Consider the following 20,573-nt stretch of genomic DNA (forward strand, 5'->3'; position numbering starts at 1 on the left):
CTAGCAATTGATTAACAAATTAATAAACTTGAATAATTATTGATATAAATAAGCCTGGCAGCTCTGTTTTGTTAACCACACTAAGAAAATAAATATAAATTTTGAATAAATTCTTAAGAATTATGAATATTTCCAGCTCCAAAATCCATTTATCTGGCAGATTGCCGTGTTGCAATACCAAATTTTAGTCAATTTCTTCAGTCAAACAGGGTTTTGAAGAAACATTGACACTAGCAATTGATTAACAAATCAATAAACTTGAATAATTATTGATATAAATAAGCCTGCCAGCTCTGTTTTATTAACCACACTAAGAAAATAAATATAAATTTTGAATTAATTCTTAAGAATTATGAATATTTAAAGCTCCAAAATCCATTTATATGGCAGATTGCCGTGTTGAAATACCAAATTTTGGTAAATTTCTTTAGTTTAACAATAAAATCGACACAAGTAATTCATTAACAAATCTATAAACTTGAATTATTATTGATATAAATAAGCCTGGCAGCTCTGTTTTGTTAACCACACTAAGAAAATCGATATAAATTTTGAATTAATTCTTAAGAATGAAGGATATTTCCAGCTCCAAAATCTATTTATCTGGCAGAATGCCGTGTTGAAATGCCAAATTTTGGTAAATTTCTTCAGTCAAACAGGGTTTTGAAGAAACATTGACACTAGCAATTGATTAACAAATCAATAAACTTGAATAATTATTGATATAAATAAGCCTGGCAGCTCTGTTTTATTAACCACACTAAGAAAATAAATATAAATTTTGAATTAATTCTTAAGAATGGAGGATATATCCAGCTCCGAAATCTATTTATCTGGCAGATTGCCGTGTTGAAATGCCAAATTTTGGTAAATTTCTTCAGTCAAACAGGGTTTTGAAGAAACATTGACACTAGCAATTGATGAACAAATCAATAAACTTGAATAATTATTGATATAAATAAGCCTGACAGCTCTGTTTTATTAACCACACTAAGAAAATCGATATAAATTTTGAATTAATTCTTAAGAATGAAGAATAATTTCAGTTCCAAAATCCATTTATCTGGCAGATTGACGTGTGAAATGCCAAATTTTGGTAAATTTCTTCAGTCAAACAGGGTTTTGAAGAAACATTGACACTAGCAATTGATTAACAAATCAATAAACTTGAATAATTATTGATATAAATAAGCCTGACAGCTCTGTTTTATTAACCACACTAAGAAAATCGATATAAATTTTGAATTAATTCTTAAGAATGAAGGATATTTCCAGCTCCAAAATCTATTTATCTGGCAGATTGCCGTGTTGAAATACCAAATTTTGGTAAATTTCTTTAGTTTAACAAGAAAAATCGATACAAGTAATTCATTTACAAATCTATAAACTTGAATTATTATTGATATAAATAAGCCTGGCAGCTCTGTTTTGTTTACCACACTAAGAAAATCGATATAAATTTTGAATTAATTCTTAAGAATGAAGGATATTCCCAGCTCCAAAATCTATTTATCTGGCAGAATGCCGTGTTGAAATGCCAAATTTTGGTAAATTTCTTCAGTCAAACAGGGTTTTGAAGAAACATTGACACTAGCAATTGATTAACAAATCAATAAACTTGAATAATTATTGATATAAATAAGCCTGGCAGCTCTGTTTTATTAACCACACTAAGAAAATAAATATAAATTTTGAATTAATTCTTAAGAATGGAGGATATATCCAGTTCCAAAATCCATTTATCTGGCAGATTGACGTGTGAAATGCCAAATTTTGGTAAATTTCTTCAGTCAAACAGGGTTTTGAAGAAACATTGACACTAGCAATTGATTAACAAATCAATAAACTAGAATAATTATTGATATAAATAAGCCTGACAGCTCTGTTTTATTAACCACACTAAGAAAATCGATATAAATTTTGAATTAATTCTTAAGAATGAAGAATAATTTCAGTTCCAAAATCCATTTATCTGGCAGATTGCCGTGTGAAATGCCAAATTTTGGTCAATTTCTTCAGTCAAACAGGGTTTTGAAGAAACATTGACACTAGCAATTGATTAACAAATTAATAAACTTAAATAATTATTGATATAAATAAGCCTGGCAGCTCTGTTTTGTTAACCACACTAAGAAAATAAATATAAATTTTGAATAAATTCTTAAGAATTATGAATATTTCCAGCTCCAAAATCCATTTATCTGGCAGATTGCCGTGTTGAAATGCCAAATTTTAGTCAATTTCTTCAGTCAAACAGGGTTTTGAAGAAACATTGACACTAGCAATTGATTAACAAATCAATAAACTTGAATAATTATTGATATAAATAAGCCTGCCAGCTCTGTTTTATTAACCACACTAAGAAAATAAATATAAATTTTGAATTAATTCTTAAGATTTATGAATATTTCCAGCTCCAAAATCCATTTATATGGCAGATTGCCGTGTTGAAATACCAAATTTTGGTAAATTTCTTTAGTTTAACAGGGTTTTGAAGAAACATTGACACTAGCAATTGATGAACAAATCAATAAACTTGAATAATTATTGATATAAATAAGCCTGACAGCTCTGTTTTATTAACCACACTAAGAAAATCGATATAAATTTTGAATTAATTCTTAAGAATGAAGAATAATTTCAGTTCCAAAATCCATTTATCTGGCAGATTGCCGTGTGAAATGCCAAATTTTGGTAAATTTCTTCAGTCAAACAGGGTTTTGAAGAAACATTGACACTAGCAATTGATTAACAAATCAATAAACTTAAATAATTATTGATATAAATAAGCCTGGCAGCTCTGTTTTGTTAACCACACTAAGAAAATAAATATAAATTTTGAATAAATTCTTAAGAATTATGAATATTTCCAGCTCCAAAATCCATTTATCTGGCAGATTGCCGTGTTGAAATGCCAAATTTTAGTCAATTTCTTCAGTCAAACAGGGTTTTGAAGAAACATTGACACTAGCAATTGATTAACAAATCAATAAACTTGAATAATTATTGATATAAATAAGCCTGCCAGCTCTGTTTTATTAACCACACTAAGAAAATAAATATAAATTTTGAATTAATTCTTAAGAATGAAGAATAATTTCAGTTCCAAAATCCATTTATCTGGCAGATTGCCTTGTGAAATGCCAAATTTTGGTAAATTTCTTCAGTCAAACAGGGTTTTGAAGAAACATTGACACTAGCAATTGATTAACAAATCAATAAACTTGAATAATTATTGATATAAATAAGCCTGGCAGCTCTGTTTTGTTAACCACACTAAGAAAATAAATATAAATTTTGAATTAATTCTTAAGAATGAAGGATATTTCCAGCTCCAAAATCTATTTATCTGGCAGATTGCCGTGTTGAAATACCAAATTTTGGTAAATTTCTTTAGTTTAACAAGAAAAATCGACACAAGTAATTCATTAACAAATCTATAAACTTGAATTATTATTGATATAAATAAGCCTGGCAGCTCTGTTTTGTTAACCACACTAAGAAAATCGATATAAATTTTGAATTAATTCTTAAGAATGAAGGATATTTCCAGCTCCAAAATCTATTTATCTGGCAGAATGCCGTGTTGAAATGCCAAATTTTGGTAAATTTCTTCAGTCAAACAGGGTTTTGAAGAAACATTGACACTAGCAATTGATTAACAAATCAATAAACTTGAATAATTATTGATATAAATAAGCCTGACAGCTCTGTTTTATTAACCACACTAAGAAAATCGATATAAATTTTGAATTAATTCTTAAGAATGAAGAATAATTTCAGTTCCAAAATCCATTTATCTGGCAGATTGCCTTGTGAAATGCCAAATTTTGGTAAATTTCTTCAGTCAAACAGGGTTTTGAAGAAACATTGACACTAGCAATTGATTAACAAATCAATAAACTTGAATAATTATTGATATAAATAAGCCTGGCAGCTCTGTTTTGTTAACCACACTAAGAAAATAAATATAAATTTTGAATTAATTCTTAAGAATGAAGGATATTTCCAGCTCCAAAATCTATTTATCTGGCAGATTGCCGTGTTGAAATACCAAATTTTGGTAAATTTCTTTAGTTTAACAAGAAAAATCGACACAAGTAATTCTTTAACAAATCTATAAACTTGAATTATTATTGATATAAATAAGCCTGGCAGCTCTGTTTTGTTAACCACACTAAGAAAATCGATATAAATTTTGAATTAATTCTTAAGAATGAAGGATATTTCCAGCTCCAAAATCTATTTATCTGGCAGAATGCCGTGTTGAAATGCCAAATTTTGGTAAATTTCTTCAGTCAAACAGGGTTTTGAAGAAACATTGACACTAGCAATTGATTAACAAATCAATAAACTTGAATAATTATTGATATAAATAAGCCTGACAGCTCTGTTTTATTAACCACACTAAGAAAATCGATATAAATTTTGAATTAATTCTTAAGAATGAAGAATAATTTCAGTTCCAAAATCCATTTATCTGGCAGATTGCCGTGTGAAATGCCAAATTTTGGTCAATTTCTTCAGTCAAACAGGGTTTTGAAGAAACATTGACACTAGCAATTGATGAACAAATCAATAAACTTGAATAATTATTGATATAAATAAGCCTGACAGCTCTGTTTTATTAACCACACTAAGAAAATCGATATAAATTTTGAATTAATTCTTAAGAATGAAGAATAATTTCAGTTCCAAAATCCATTTATCTGGCAGATTGCCGTGTGAAATGCCAAATTTTGGTAAATTTCTTCAGTCAAACAGGGTTTTGAAGAAACATTGACACTAGCAATTGATTAACAAATCAATAAACTTAAATAATTATTGATATAAATAAGCCTGGCAGCTCTGTTTTGTTAACCACACTAAGAAAATAAATATAAATTTTGAATAAATTCTTAAGAATTATGAATATTTCCAGCTCCAAAATCCATTTATCTGGCAGATTGCCGTGTTGAAATGCCAAATTTTAGTCAATTTCTTCAGTCAAACAGGGTTTTGAAGAAACATTGACACTAGCAATTGATTAACAAATCAATAAACTTGAATAATTATTGATATAAATAAGCCTGCCAGCTCTGTTTTATTAACCACACTAAGAAAATAAATATAAATTTTGAATTAATTCTTAAGAATTATGAATATTTCCAGCTCCAAAATCCATTTATATGGCAGATTGCCGTGTTGAAATACCAAATTTTGGTAAATTTCTTTAGTTTAACAGGGTTTTGAAGAAACATTGACACTAGCAATTGATGAACAAATCAATAAACTTGAATAATTATTGATATAAATAAGCCTGACAGCTCTGTTTTACTAACCACACTAAGAAAATCGATATAAATTTTGAATTAATTCTTAAGAATGAAGAATAATTTCAGTTCCAAAATCCAATTATCTGGCAGATTGCCGTGTGAAATGCCAAATTTTGGTAAATTTCTTCAGTCAAACAGGGTTTTGAAGAAACATTGACACTAGCAATTGATTAACAAATCAATAAACTTGAATAATTATTGATATAAATAAGCCTGACAGCTCTGTTTTATTAACCACACTAAGAAAATCGATATAAATTTTGAATTAATTCTTAAGAATGAAGAATAATTTCAGTTCCAAAATCCATTTATCTGGCAGATTGCCGTGTGAAATGCCAAATTTTGGTCAATTTCTTCAGTCAAACAGGGTTTTGAAGAAACATTGACACTAGCAATTGATGAACAAATCAATAAACTTGAATAATTATTGATATAAATAAGCCTGACAGCTCTATTTTATTAACCACACTAAGAAAATCGATATAAATTTTGAATTAATTCTTAAGAATGAAGAATAATTTCAGTTCCAAAATCCATTTATCTGGCAGATTGCCTTGTGAAATGCCAAATTTTGGTAAATTTCTTCAGTCAAACAGGGTTTTGAAGAAACATTGACACTAGCAATTGATTAACAAATCAATAAACTTGAATAATTATTGATATAAATAAGCCTGGCAGCTCTGTTTTGTTAACCACACTAAGAAAATAAATATAAATTTTGAATTAATTCTTAAGAATGAAGGATATTTCCAGCTCCAAAATCTATTTATCTGGCAGATTGCCGTGTTGAAATACCAAATTTTGGTAAATTTCTTTAGTTTAACAAGAAAAATCGACACAAGTAATTCATTAACAAATCTATAAACTTGAATTATTATTGATATAAATAAGCCTGGCAGCTCTGTTTTGTTAACCACACTAAGAAAATCGATATAAATTTTGAATTAATTCTTAAGAATGAAGGATATTTCCAGCTCCAAAATCTATTTATCTGGCAGAATGCCGTGTTGAAATGCCAAATTTTGGTAAATTTCTTCAGTCAAACAGGGTTTTGAAGAAACATTGACACTAGCAATTGATTAACAAATCAATAAACTTGAATAATTATTGATATAAATAAGCCTGACAGCTCTGTTTTATTAACCACACTAAGAAAATCGATATAAATTTTGAATTAATTCTTAAGAATGAAGAATAATTTCAGTTCCAAAATCCATTTATCTGGCAGATTGCCGTGTGAAATGCCAAATTTTGGTCAATTTCTTCAGTCAAACAGGGTTTTGAAGAAACATTGACACTAGCAATTGATTAACAAATCAATAAACTTGAATAATTATTGATATAAATAAGCCTGACAGCTCTGTTTTATTAACCACACTAAGAAAATCGATATAAATTTTGAATTAATTCTTAAGAATGAAGAATAATTTCAGTTCCAAAATCCATTTATCTGGCAGATTGCCTTGTGAAATGCCAAATTTTGGTAAATTTCTTCAGTCAAACAGGGTTTTGAAGAAACATTGACACTAGCAATTGATTAACAAATCAATAAACTTGAATAATTATTGATATAAATAAGCCTGGCAGCTCTGTTTTGTTAACCACACTAAGAAAATAAATATAAATTTTGAATTAATTCTTAAGAATGAAGGATATTTCCAGCTCCAAAATCTATTTATCTGGCAGATTGCCGTGTTGAAATACCAAATTTTGGTAAATTTCTTTAGTTTAACAAGAAAAATCGACACAAGTAATTCATTAACAAATCTATAAACTTGAATTATTATTGATATAAATAAGCCTGGCAGCTCTGTTTTGTTAACCACACTAAGAAAATCGATATAAATTTTGAATTAATTCTTAAGAATGAAGGATATTTCCAGCTCCAAAATCTATTTATCTGGCAGATTGCCGTGTTGAAATGCCAAATTTTGGTAAATTTCTTCAGTCAAACAGGGTTTTGAAGAAACATTGACACTAGCAATTGATGAACAAATCAATAAACTTGAATAATTATTGATATAAATAAGCCTGACAGCTCTGTTTTATTAACCACACTAAGAAAATCGATATAAATTTTGAATTAATTCTTAAGAATGAAGAATAATTTCAGTTCCAAAATCCATTTATCTGGCAGATTGCCGTGTGAAATGCCAAATTTTGGTCAATTTCTTCAGTCAAACAGGGTTTTGAAGAAACATTGACACTAGCAATTGATGAACAAATCAATAAACTTGAATAATTATTGATATAAATAAGCCTGACAGCTCTGTTTTATTAACCACACTAAGAAAATCGATATAAATTTTGAATTAATTCTTAAGAATGAAGAATAATTTCAGTTCCAAAATCCATTTATCTGGCAGATTGCCTTGTGAAATGCCAAATTTTGGTAAATTTCTTCAGTCAAACAGGGTTTTGAAGAAACATTGACACTAGCAATTGATTAACAAATCAATAAACTTGAATAATTATTGATATAAATAAGCCTGGCAGCTCTGTTTTGTTAACCACACTAAGAAAATAAATATAAATTTTGAATTAATTCTTAAGAATGAAGGATATTTCCAGCTCCAAAATCTATTTATCTGGCAGATTGCCGTGTTGAAATACCAAATTTTGGTAAATTTCTTTAGTTTAACAAGAAAAATCGACACAAGTAATTCATTAACAAATCTATAAACTTGAATTATTATTGATATAAATAAGCCTGGCAGCTCTGTTTTGTTAACCACACTAAGAAAATCGATATAAATTTTGAATTAATTCTTAAGAATGAAGGATATTTCCAGCTCCAAAATCTATTTATCTGGCAGAATGCCGTGTTGAAATGCCAAATTTTGGTAAATTTCTTCAGTCAAACAGGGTTTTGAAGAAACATTGACACTAGCAATTGATTAACAAATCAATAAACTTGAATAATTATTGATATAAATAAGCCTGACAGCTCTGTTTTATTAACCACACTAAGAAAATCGATATAAATTTTGAATTAATTCTTAAGAATGAAGAATAATTTCAGTTCCAAAATCCATTTATCTGGCAGATTGCCGTGTGAAATGCCAAATTTTGGTCAATTTCTTCAGTCAAACAGGGTTTTGAAGAAACATTGACACTAGCAATTGATTAACAAATTAATAAACTTGAATAATTATTGATATAAATAAGCCTGGCAGCTCTGTTTTGTTAACCACACTAAGAAAATACATATAAATTTTGAATAAATTCTTAAGAATTATGAATATTTCCAGCTCCAAAATCCATTTATCTGGCAGATTGCCGTGTTGAAATGCCAAATTTTAGTCAATTTCTTCAGTCAAACAGGGTTTTGAAGAAACATTGACACTAGCAATTGATTAACAAATCAATAAACTTGAATAATTATTGATATAAATAAGCCTGGCAGCTCTGTTTTGTTAACCACACTAAGAAAATAAATATAACTTTTGAATTAATTCTTAAGAATGAAGAATATTTTCAGCTCCAAAATCCATTTATCTGGCAGATTGCCGTGTTGAAATGCCATATTTTGGTAAATTTCTTCAGTCAAACAGGGTTTTGAAGAAACATTGACACTAGCAATTGATTAACAAATCAATAAACTTGAATAATTATTGATATAAATAAGCCTGGCAGCATTGTTTTGTTAACCACACTAAGAAAATAAATATAAATTTTGAATTAATTCTTAAGAATTATGAATATTTCCAGCTCCAAAATCCATTTATATGGCAGATTGCCGTGTTGAAATACCAAATTTTGGTAAATTTCTTTAGTTTAACAAGAAAAATCGACACAAGTAATTCATTAACAAATCTATAAACTTCAATTATTATTGATATAAATAAGCCTGGCAGCTCTGTTTTGTTAACCACACTAAGAAAATCGATATAAATTTTGAATTAATTCTTAAGAATGAAGGATATTTCCAGCTCCAAAATCTATTTATCTGGCAGATTGCCGTGTTGAAATGCCAAATTTTGGTAAATTTCTTCAGTCAAACAGGGTTTTGAAGAAACATTGACACTAGCAATTGATTAACAAATCAATAAACTTGAATAATTATTGATATAAATAAGCCCGGCAGCTCTGTTTTATTAACCACACTAAGAAAATAAATATAAATTTTGAATTAATTCTTAAGAATGGAGGATATTTCCAGCTCCAAAATCTATTTATCTGGCAGATTGCCGTGTTGAAATGCCAAATTTTGGTAAATTTCTTCAGTCAAACAGGGTTTTGAAGAAACATTGACACTAGCAATTGATGAACAAATCAATAAACTAGAATAATTATTGATATAAATAAGCCTGACAGCTCTGTTTTATTAACCACACTAAGAAAATCGATATAAATTTTGAATTTATTCTTAAGAATGGAGGATATTTCCAGCTCCAAAATCTATTTATCTGGCAGATTGCCGTGTTGAAATGCCAAATTTTGGTAAATTTCTTCAGTCAAACAAGGTTTTGAAGAAACATTGACACTAGCAATTGATGAACAAATCAATAAACTTGAATAATTATTGATATAAATAAGCCTGACAGCTCTGTTTTATTAACCACACTAAGAAAATCGATATAAATTTTGAATTAATTCTTAAGAATGAAGAATAATTTCAGTTCCAAAATCCATTTATCTGGCAGATTGCCGTGTGAAATGCCAAATTTTGGTAAATTTCTTCAGTCAAACAGGGTTTTGAAGAAACATTGACACTAGCAATTGATTAACAAATCAATAAACTTGAATAATTATTGATATAAATAAGCCTGGCAGCATTGTTTTGTTAACCACACTAAGAAAATAAATATAAATTTTGAATTAATTCTTAAGAATTATGAATATTTCCAGCTCCAAAATCCATTTATATGGCAGATTGCCGTGTTGAAATACCAAATTTTGGTAAATTTCTTTAGTTTAACAAGAAAAATCGACACAAGTAATTCATTAACAAATCTATTAACTTGAATTATTATTGATATAAATAAGCCTGGCAGCTCTGTTTTGTTAACCACACTAAGAAAATCGATATAAATTTTGAATTAATTCTTAAGAATTATGAATATTTCCAGCTCCAAAATCCATTTATATGGCAGATTGCCGTGTTGAAATACCAAATTTTGGTAAATTTCTTTAGTTTAACAAGAAAAATCGACACAAGTAATTCATTAACAAATCTATAAACTTCAATTATTATTGATATAAATAAGCCTGGCAGCTCTGTTTTGTTAACCACACTAAGAAAATCGATATAAATTTTGAATTAATTCTTAAGAATGAAGGATATTTCCAGCTCCAAAATCTATTTATCTGGCAGATTGCCGTGTTGAAATGCCAAATTTTGGTAAATTTCTTCAGTCAAACAAGGTTTTGAAGAAACATTGACACTAGCAATTGATGAACAAATCAATAAACTTGAATAATTATTGATATAAATAAGCCTGACAGCTCTGTTTTATTAACCACACTAAGAAAATCGATATAAATTTTGAATTAATTCTTAAGAATGAAGAATAATTTCAGTTCCAAAATCCATTTATCTGGCAGATTGCCGTGTGAAATGCCAAATTTTGGTAAATTTCTTCAGTCAAACAGGGTTTTGAAGAAACATTGACACTAGCAATTGATTAACAAATCAATAAACTTGAATAATTATTGATATAAATAAGCCTGGCAGCATTGTTTTGTTAACCACACTAAGAAAATAAATATAAATTTTGAATTAATTCTTAAGAATTATGAATATTTCCAGCTCCAAAATCCATTTATATGGCAGATTGCCGTGTTGAAATACCAAATTTTGGTAAATTTCTTTAGTTTAACAAGAAAAATCGACACAAGTAATTCATTAACAAATCTATTAACTTGAATTATTATTGATATAAATAAGCCTGGCAGCTCTGTTTTGTTAACCACACTAAGAAAATCGATATAAATTTTGAATTAATTCTTAAGAATGAAGGATATTTCCAGCTCCAAAATCTATTTATCTGGCAGATTGCCGTGTTGAAATGCCAAATTTTGGTAAATTTCTTCAGTCAAACAGGGTTTTGAAGAAACATTGACACTAGCAATTGATTAACAAATCAATAAACTTGAATAATTATTGATATAAATAAGCCCGGCAGCTCTGTTTTATTAACCACACTAAGAAAATAAATATAAATTTTGAATTAATTCTTAAGAATGGAGGATATTTCCATCTCCAAAATCTATTTATCTGGCAGATTGCCGTGTTGAAATTCCAAATTTTGGTAAATTTCTTCAGTCAAACAAGGTTTTGAAGAAACATTGACACTAGCAATTGATTAACAAATCAATAAACTTGAATAATTATTGATATAAATAAGCCTGGCAGCTCTGTTTTATTAACCACACTAAGAAAATCGATATAAATTTTGAATTAATTCTTAAGAATGAAGAAGAATTTCAGTTCCAAAATTCATTTATCTGGCAGATTGCCGTGTTGAAATGCCAAATTTTGGTAAATTTCTTCAGTCAAACAGGGTTTTGAAGAAACATTGACACTAGCAATTGATTAACAAATCAATAAACTTGAATAATTATTGATATAAATAAGCCTGGCAGCTCTGTTTTGTTAACCACACTAAGAAAATAAATATAAATTTTGAATTAATTCTTAAGAATTATGAATATTTCTAGCTCCAAAATCCATTTATCTGGTAGATTGCCGTGTTGAAATACCAAATTTTGGTAAATTTCTTTAGTTTAACAAGAAAAATCGGCACATGTAATTCATTAACAAATCAATAAACTTGAATAATTATTGATATAAATAAGCCTGGCAGCTCTGTTTTATTAACCACACTAAGAAAATCGATATAAATTTTGAATTAAGTCTTAAGAATGAAGAAGAATTTCAGTTCCAAAATCCATTTATCTGGCAGATTGCCGTGTTGAAATCCCAAATTTTGGTAAATTTCTTCAGTCAAACAGGGTTTTGATGAAACATTGACACTAGCAATTGATTAACAAATCAATAAGATTGAATAATTATTGATATAAATAAGCCTGGCAGCTCTGTTTTGTTAACCACACTAAGAAAATCGATATAAATTTTGAATTAATTCTTAAGAATGAAGAATAATTTCAATTCCAAAATCCATTTATCTGGCAGATTGCCGTGTTGAAATGCCAAATTTTGGTAAATTTCTTCAGTCAAACAGGGTTTTGAAAAAACATTGACACTAGCAATTGATTAACAAATCAATAATATTGAATAATTATTGATATAAATAAGCCTGGCAGCTCTGTTTTGTTAACCACACTAAGAAAATCGATATAAATTTTGAATTAATTCTTAAGAATGAAGAATAATTTCAATTCCAAAATCCATTTAACTGGCAGATTGCCGTGTTGAAATGCCAAATTTTGGTAAATTTCTTCAGTCAAACAGGGTTTTGAAAAAACATTGACACTAGCAATTGATTAACAAATCAATAAACTTGAATAATTATTGATATAAATAAGCCTGGCAGCTCTGTTTTGTTAACCACACTAAGAAAATAAATATAAATTTTGAATTAATTCTTAAGATTGAAGGATATTTCCAGCTCCAAAATCCATTTATCTGGCAGATTGTCGTGTTGAAATGCCAAATTTTGGTAAATTTCTTCAGTCAAACAGGGTTTTGAAGAAACATTGACACTAGCAATTGATTAACAAATCAATAAACTTGAATAATTATTGATATAAATAAGCCTGGCAGCTCTGTTTTATTAACCACACTAAGAAAATCGATATAAATTTTGAATTAATTCTTAAGAATGAAGAATAATTTCAGTTCCAAAATCCATTTAACTGGCAGATTGCCGTGTTGAAATGCCAAATTTTGGTAAATTTCTTCAGTCAAACAGGGTTTTGAAGAAACATTGACACTAGCAATTGATTAACAAATCAATAAATTTGAATAATTAATGATATAAATAAGCCTGGCAGCTCTGTTTTGTTAACCACACTAAGAAAATAAATATAAATTTTGTATTAATTCTTAAGAATGAATAATATTTCCAGCTCCAAAATCAATTTATCTAGTAGATTGCCGTGTTGAAATGCCAAATTTTGGTAAATTTCTTCAGTCAAACAGAGTTTTGAAGAAACATTGACACAAGCAATTGATTAACAAATCAATAAACTTGAATAATTATTGATATAAATAAGCCTGGCAGCTCTGTTTTGTTAACCACACTAAGAAAATAAATATAAATTTTGAATTAATTCTTAAGAATGAAGAATAATTTCAGTTCCAAAATCCATTTATGTGGTAGATTGCCGTGTTGAAATGCCAAATTTTGGTAAATTTCTTCAGTCAAACAGGGTTTTGAAGAAACATTGACACTAGCAATTGATTAACAAATCAATAAACTTGAATAATTAATGATATAAATAAGCCTGGCAGCTCTGTTTTGTTAACCACACTAAGAAAATAAATATAAATTTTGAATTAATTCTTAAGAATGAAGAATAATTTCAGTTCCAAAATCCATTTATCTGGCAGATTGCCGTGTTGAAATGCCAAATTTTGGTAAATTTCTTCAGTCAAACAGGGTTTTGAAGAAACATTGACACTAGCAATTGATTAACAAATCAATAAACTTGAATAATTATTGATATAAATAAGCCTGCCAGCTCTGTTTTATTAACCACACTAAGAAAATAAATATAAATTTTGAATTAATTCTTAAGAATTATGAATATTTCCAGCTCCAAAATCCATTTATATGGCAGATTGCCGTGTTGAAATACCAAATTTTGGTAAATTTCTTTAGTTTAACAAGAAAAATCGACACAAGTAATTCATTAACAAATCTATAAACTTGAATTATTATTGATATAAATAAGCCTTGCAGCTCTGTTTTGTTAACCACACTAAGAAAATCGATATAAATTTTTAATTAATTCTTAAGAATGAAGGATATTTCCAGCTCCAAAATCTATTTATCTGGCAGAATGCCGTGTTGAAATGCCAAATTTTGGTAAATTTCTTCAGTCAAACAGGGTTTTGAAGAAACATTGACACTAGCAATTGATGAACAAATCAATAAACTTGAATAATTATTGATATAAATAAGCCTGACAGCTCTGTTTTATTAACCACACTAAGAAAATCGATATAAATTTTGAATTAATTCTTAAGAATGAAGAATAATTTCCAGCTCCAAAATCCATTTATCTGGCAGATTGCCGTGTTGAAATGCTATATTTTGGTAAATTTCTTCAGTCAAACTGGCGTTTGAAGAAACATTGACACTAGCAATTGATTAACAAATCTATAAACTTGAATTATTATTGATATAAATAAGCCTGGCAGCTCTGTTTTGTTAACCACACTAAGAAAATAAATATAAATTTTGAATTAATTCTTAAGAATGAAGGATATTTCCAGCTCCAAAATCTATTTATCTGGCAAATTGCCGCGTTGAAATGCCAAATTTTGGTAATTATCTTCAGTCAAACAGGGTTTTGAAGACACATTGACACTAGCAATTGATTAACAAATCAATAAACTTGAATAATTATTGATATAAATAAGCCTGACAGCTCTGTTTTATTAACCACACTAAGAAAATCGATATAAATTTTGAATTAATTCTTAAGAATGAAGAATAATTTCAGTTCCAAAATCCATTTATCTGGCAGATTGCCGTGTGAAATGCCAAATTTTGGTCAATTTCTTCAGTCAAACAGGGTTTTGAAGAAACATTGACACTAGCAATTGATTAACAAATCAATAAATTTGAATAATTATTGATATAAATAAGCCTGGCAGCTCTGTTTTGTTAACCACACTAAGAAAATAAATATAACTTTTGAATTAATTCTTAAGAATGAAGAATATTTCCAGCTCCAAAATCCATTTATCTGGCAGATTGCCGTGTTGAAATGCCATATTTTGGTAAATTTCTTCAGTCAAACAGGGTTTTGAAGAAACATTGACACTAGCAATTGATTAACAAATCAATAAACTTGAATAATTATTGATATAAATAAGCCTGGCAGCATTGTTTTGTTAACCACACTAAGAAAATAAATATAAATTTTGAATTAATTCTTAAGAATTATGAATATTTCCAGCTCCAAAATCCATTTATATGGGAGATTGCCGTGTTGAAATAACAAATTTTGGTAAATTTCTTTAGTTTAACAAGAAAAATCGACACAAGTAATTCATTAACAAATCTATAAACTTGAATTATTATTGATATAAATAAGCCTGGCAGCTCTGTTTTGTTAACCACACTAAGAAAATCGATATAAATTTTGAATTAATTCTTAAGAATGAAGGATATTTCCAACTCCAAAATCTATTTAACTGGCAGAATGCCGTATTTAAATGCCAAATTTTGGTAAATTTCTTCAGTCAAACAGGGTTTTGAAGAAACATTGACACTAGCAATTGATTAACAAATCAATAAACTTGAATAATTATTGATATAAATAAGCCTGGCAGCTCTGTTTTATTAACCACACTAAGAAAATAAATATAAATTTTGAATTAATTCTTAAGAATGGAGGATATTTCCAGCTCCAAAATCCATTTATCTGGCAGATTGCCGTGTGAAATGCCAAATTTTGGTAAATTTCTTCAGTCAAACAGGGTTTTGAAGAAACATTGACACTAGCAATTGATTAACAAATCAATAAACTTGAATAATTATTGATATAAATAAGCCTGGCAGCATTGTTTTGTTAACCACACTAAGAAAATAAATATAAATTTTGAATTAATTCTTAAGAATTATGAATATTTCCAGCTCCAAAATCCATTTATATGGCAGATTGCCGTATTGAAATAACAAATTTTGGTAAATTTCTTTAGTTTAACAAGAAAAATCGACACAAGTAATTCATTAACAAATCTATAAATTTGAATTATTATTGATATAAATAAGCCTGGCAGCTCTGTTTTGTTAACCACACTAAGAAAATCGATATAAATTTTGAATTAATTCTTAAGAATGAAGGATATTTCCAGCTCCAAAATCTATTTATCTGGCAGAATGCCGTGTTGAAATGCCAAATTTTGGTAAATTTCTTCAGTCAAACAGGGTTCTGAAGAAACATTGACACTAGCAATTGATTAACAAATCAATAAACTTGAATAATTATTGATATAAATAAGCCTGGCAGCTCTGTTTTATTAACCACACTAAGAAAATAAATATAAATTTTGAATTAATTCTTAAGAATGGAGAATAATTTCAGTTCCAAAATCCATTTATCTGGCAGATTGCCGTGTGAAATGCCAAATTTTGGTAAATTTCTTCAGTCAAACAGGGTTTTGAAGAAACATTGACTCTAGCAATTGATTAACAAATCAATAAACTTGAATAATTATTGATATAAATAAGCCTGACAGCTCTGTTTTATTAACCACACTAAGAAAATCGATATAAATTTTGAATTAATTCTTAAGAATGAAGAATAATTTCAGTTCCAAAATCCATTTATCTGGCAGATTGCCGTGTGAAATGCCAAATTTTGGTCAATTTCTTCAGTCAAACAGGGTTTTGAAGAAACATTGACACTAGCAATTGATGAACAAATCAATAAACTTGAATAATTATTGATATAAATAAGCCTGACATCTCTGTTTTATTAACCACACTAAGAAAATCGATATAAATTTTGAATTAATTCTTAAGAATGAAGAATAATTTCAGTTCCAAAATCCATTTATCTGGCAGATTGCCGTGTGAAATGCCAAATTTTGGTAAATTTCTTCAGTCAAACAGGGTTTTGAAGAAACATTGACACTAGCAATTGATTAACAAATCAATAAACTTGAATAATTATTGATATAAATAAGCCTGGCAGCTCTGTTTTGTTAACCACACTAAGAAAATAAATATAACTTTTGAATTAATTCTTAAGAATGAAGAATATTTTCAGCTCCAAAATCCATTTATCTGGCAGATTGCCGTGTTGAAATGCCATATTTTGGTAAATTTCTTCAGTCAAACAGGGTTTTGAAGAAACATTGACACTAGCAATTGATTAACAAATCAATAAACTTGAATAATTATTGATATAAATAAGCCTGGCAGCATTGTTTTGTTAACCACACTAAGAAAATAAATATAAATTTTGAATTAATTCTTAAGAATTATGAATATTTCCAGCTCCAAAATCCATTTATATGGCAGATTGCCGTGTTGAAATACCAAATTTTGGTAAATTTCTTTAGTTTAACAAGAAAAATCGACACAAGTAATTCATTAACAAATCTATAAACTTCAATTATTATTGATATAAATAAGCCTGGCAGCTCTGTTTTGTTAACCACACTAAGAAAATCGATATAAATTTTGAATTAATTCTTAAGAATGAAGGATATTTCCAGCTCCAAAATCTATTTATCTGGCAGATTGCCGTGTTGAAATGCCAAATTTTGGTAAATTTCTTCAGTCAAACAGGGTTTTGAAGAAACATTGACACTAGCAATTGATTAACAAATCAATAAACTTGAATAATTATTGATATAAATAAGCCCGGCAGCTCTGTTTTATTAACCACACTAAGAAAATAAATATAAATTTTGAATTAATTCTTAAGAATGGAGGATATTTCCAGCTCCAAAATCTATTTATCTGGCAGATTGCCGTGTTGAAATGCCAAATTTTGGTAAATTTCTTCAGTCAAACAGGGTTTTGAAGAAACATTGACACTAGCAATTGATGAACAAATCAATAAACTAGAATAATTATTGATATAAATAAGCCTGACAGCTCTGTTTTATTAACCACACTAAGAAAATCGATATAAATTTTGAATTTATTCTTAAGAATGGAGGATATTTCCAGCTCCAAAATCTATTTATCTGGCAGATTGCCGTGTTGAAATGCCAAATTTTGGTAAATTTCTTCAGTCAAACAAGGTTTTGAAGAAACATTGACACTAGCAATTGATGAACAAATCAATAAACTTGAATAATTATTGATATAAATAAGCCTGACAGCTCTGTTTTATTAACCACACTAAGAAAATCGATATAAATTTTGAATTAATTCTTAAGAATGAAGAATAATTTCAGTTCCAAAATCCATTTATCTGGCATATTGCCGTGTGAAATGCCAAATTTTGGTAAATTTCTTCAGTCAAACAGGGTTTTGAAGAAACATTGACACTAGCAATTGATTAACAAATCAATAAACTTGAATAATTATTGATATAAATAAGCCTGGCAGCATTGTTTTGTTAACCACACTAAGAAAATAAATATAAATTTTGAATTAATTCTTAAGAATTATGAATATTTCCAGCTCCAAAATCCATTTATATGGCAGATTGCCGTGTTGAAATACCAAATTTTGGTAAATTTCTTTAGTTTAACAAGAAAAATCGACACAAGTAATTCATTAACAAATCTATTAACTTGAATTATTATTGATATAAATAAGCCTGGCAGCTCTGTTTTGTTAACCACACTAAGAAAATCGATATAAATTTTGAATTAATTCTTAAGAATGAAGGATATTTCCAGCTCCAAAATCTATTTATCTGGCAGATTGCCGTGTTGAAATGCCAAATTTTGGTAAATTTCTTCAGTCAAACAGGGTTTTGAAGAAACATTGACACTAGCAATTGATTAACAAATCAATAAACTTGAATAATTATTGATATAAATAAGCCCGGCAGCTCTGTTTTATTAACCACACTAAGAAAATAAATATAAATTTTGAATTAATTCTTAAGAATGGAGGATATTTCCATCTCCAAAATCTATTTATCTGGCAGATTGCCGTGTTGAAATTCCAAATTTTGGTAAATTTCTTCAGTCAAACAAGGTTTTGAAGAAACATTGACACTAGCAATTGATTAACAAATCAATAAACTTGAATAATTATTGATATAAATAAGCCTGGCAGCTCTGTTTTATTAACCACACTAAGAAAATCGATATAAATTTTGAATTAATTCTTAAGAATGAAGAAGAATTTCAGTTCCAAAATTCATTTATCTGGCAGATTGCCGTGTTGAAATGCCAAATTTTGGTAAATTTCTTCAGTCAAACAGGGTTTTGAAGAAACATTGACACTAGCAATTGATTAACAAATCAATAAACTTGAATAATTATTGATATAAATAAGCCTGGCAGCTCTGTTTTGTTAACCACACTAAGAAAATAAATATAAATTTTGAATTAATTCTTAAGAATTATGAATATTTCTAGCTCCAAAATCCATTTATCTGGTAGATTGCCGTGTTGAAATACCAAATTTTGGTAAATTTCTTTAGTTTAACAAGAAAAATCGGCACATGTAATTCATTAACAAATCAATAAACTTGAATAATTATTGATATAAATAAGCCTGGCAGCTCTGTTTTATTAACCACACTAAGAAAATCGATATAAATTTTGAATTAAGTCTTAAGAATGAAGAAGAATTTCAGTTCCAAAATCCATTTATCTGGCAGATTGCCGTGTTGAAATGCCAAATTTTGGTAAATTTCTTCAGTCAAACAGGGTTTTGATGAAACATTGACACTAGCAATTGATTAACAAATCAATAAGATTGAATAATTATTGATATAAATAAGCCTGGCAGCTCTGTTTTGTTAACCACACTAAGAAAATCGATATAAATTTTGAATTAATTCTTAAGAATGAAGAATAATTTCAATTCCAAAATCCATTTATCTGGCAGATTGCCGTGTTGAAATGCCAAATTTTGGTAAATTTCTTCAGTCAAACAGGGTTTTGAAAAAACATTGACACTAGCAATTGATTAACAAATCAATAATATTGAATAATTATTGATATAAATAAGCCTGGCAGCTCTGTTTTGTTAACCACACTAAGAAAATCGATATAAATTTTGAATTAATTCTTAAGAATGAAGAATAATTTCAATTCCAAAATCCATTTAACTGGCAGATTGCCGTGTTGAAATGCCAAATTTTGGTAAATTTCTTCAGTCAAACAGGGTTTTGAAAAAACATTGACACTAGCAATTGATTAACAAATCAATAAACTTGAATAATTATTGATATAAATAAGCCTGGCAGCTCTGTTTTGTTAACCACACTAAGAAAATAAATATAAATTTTGAATTAATTCTTAAGATTGAAGGATATTTCCAGCTCCAAAATCCATTTATCTGGCAGATTGTCGTGTTGAAATGCCAAATTTTGGTAAATTTCTTCAGTCAAACAGGGTTTTGAAGAAACATTGACACTAGCAATTGATTAACAAATCAATAAACTTGAATAATTATTGATATAAATAAGCCTGGC

Source organism: Leiobunum rupestre, chromosome 3 (genome assembly GCF_980474605.1).
Source record: "Leiobunum rupestre chromosome 3, qqLeiRupe1.1.hap1, whole genome shotgun sequence".
In the NCBI taxonomy this organism is placed as follows: Eukaryota; Metazoa; Arthropoda; class Arachnida; order Opiliones; family Sclerosomatidae; genus Leiobunum; species Leiobunum rupestre.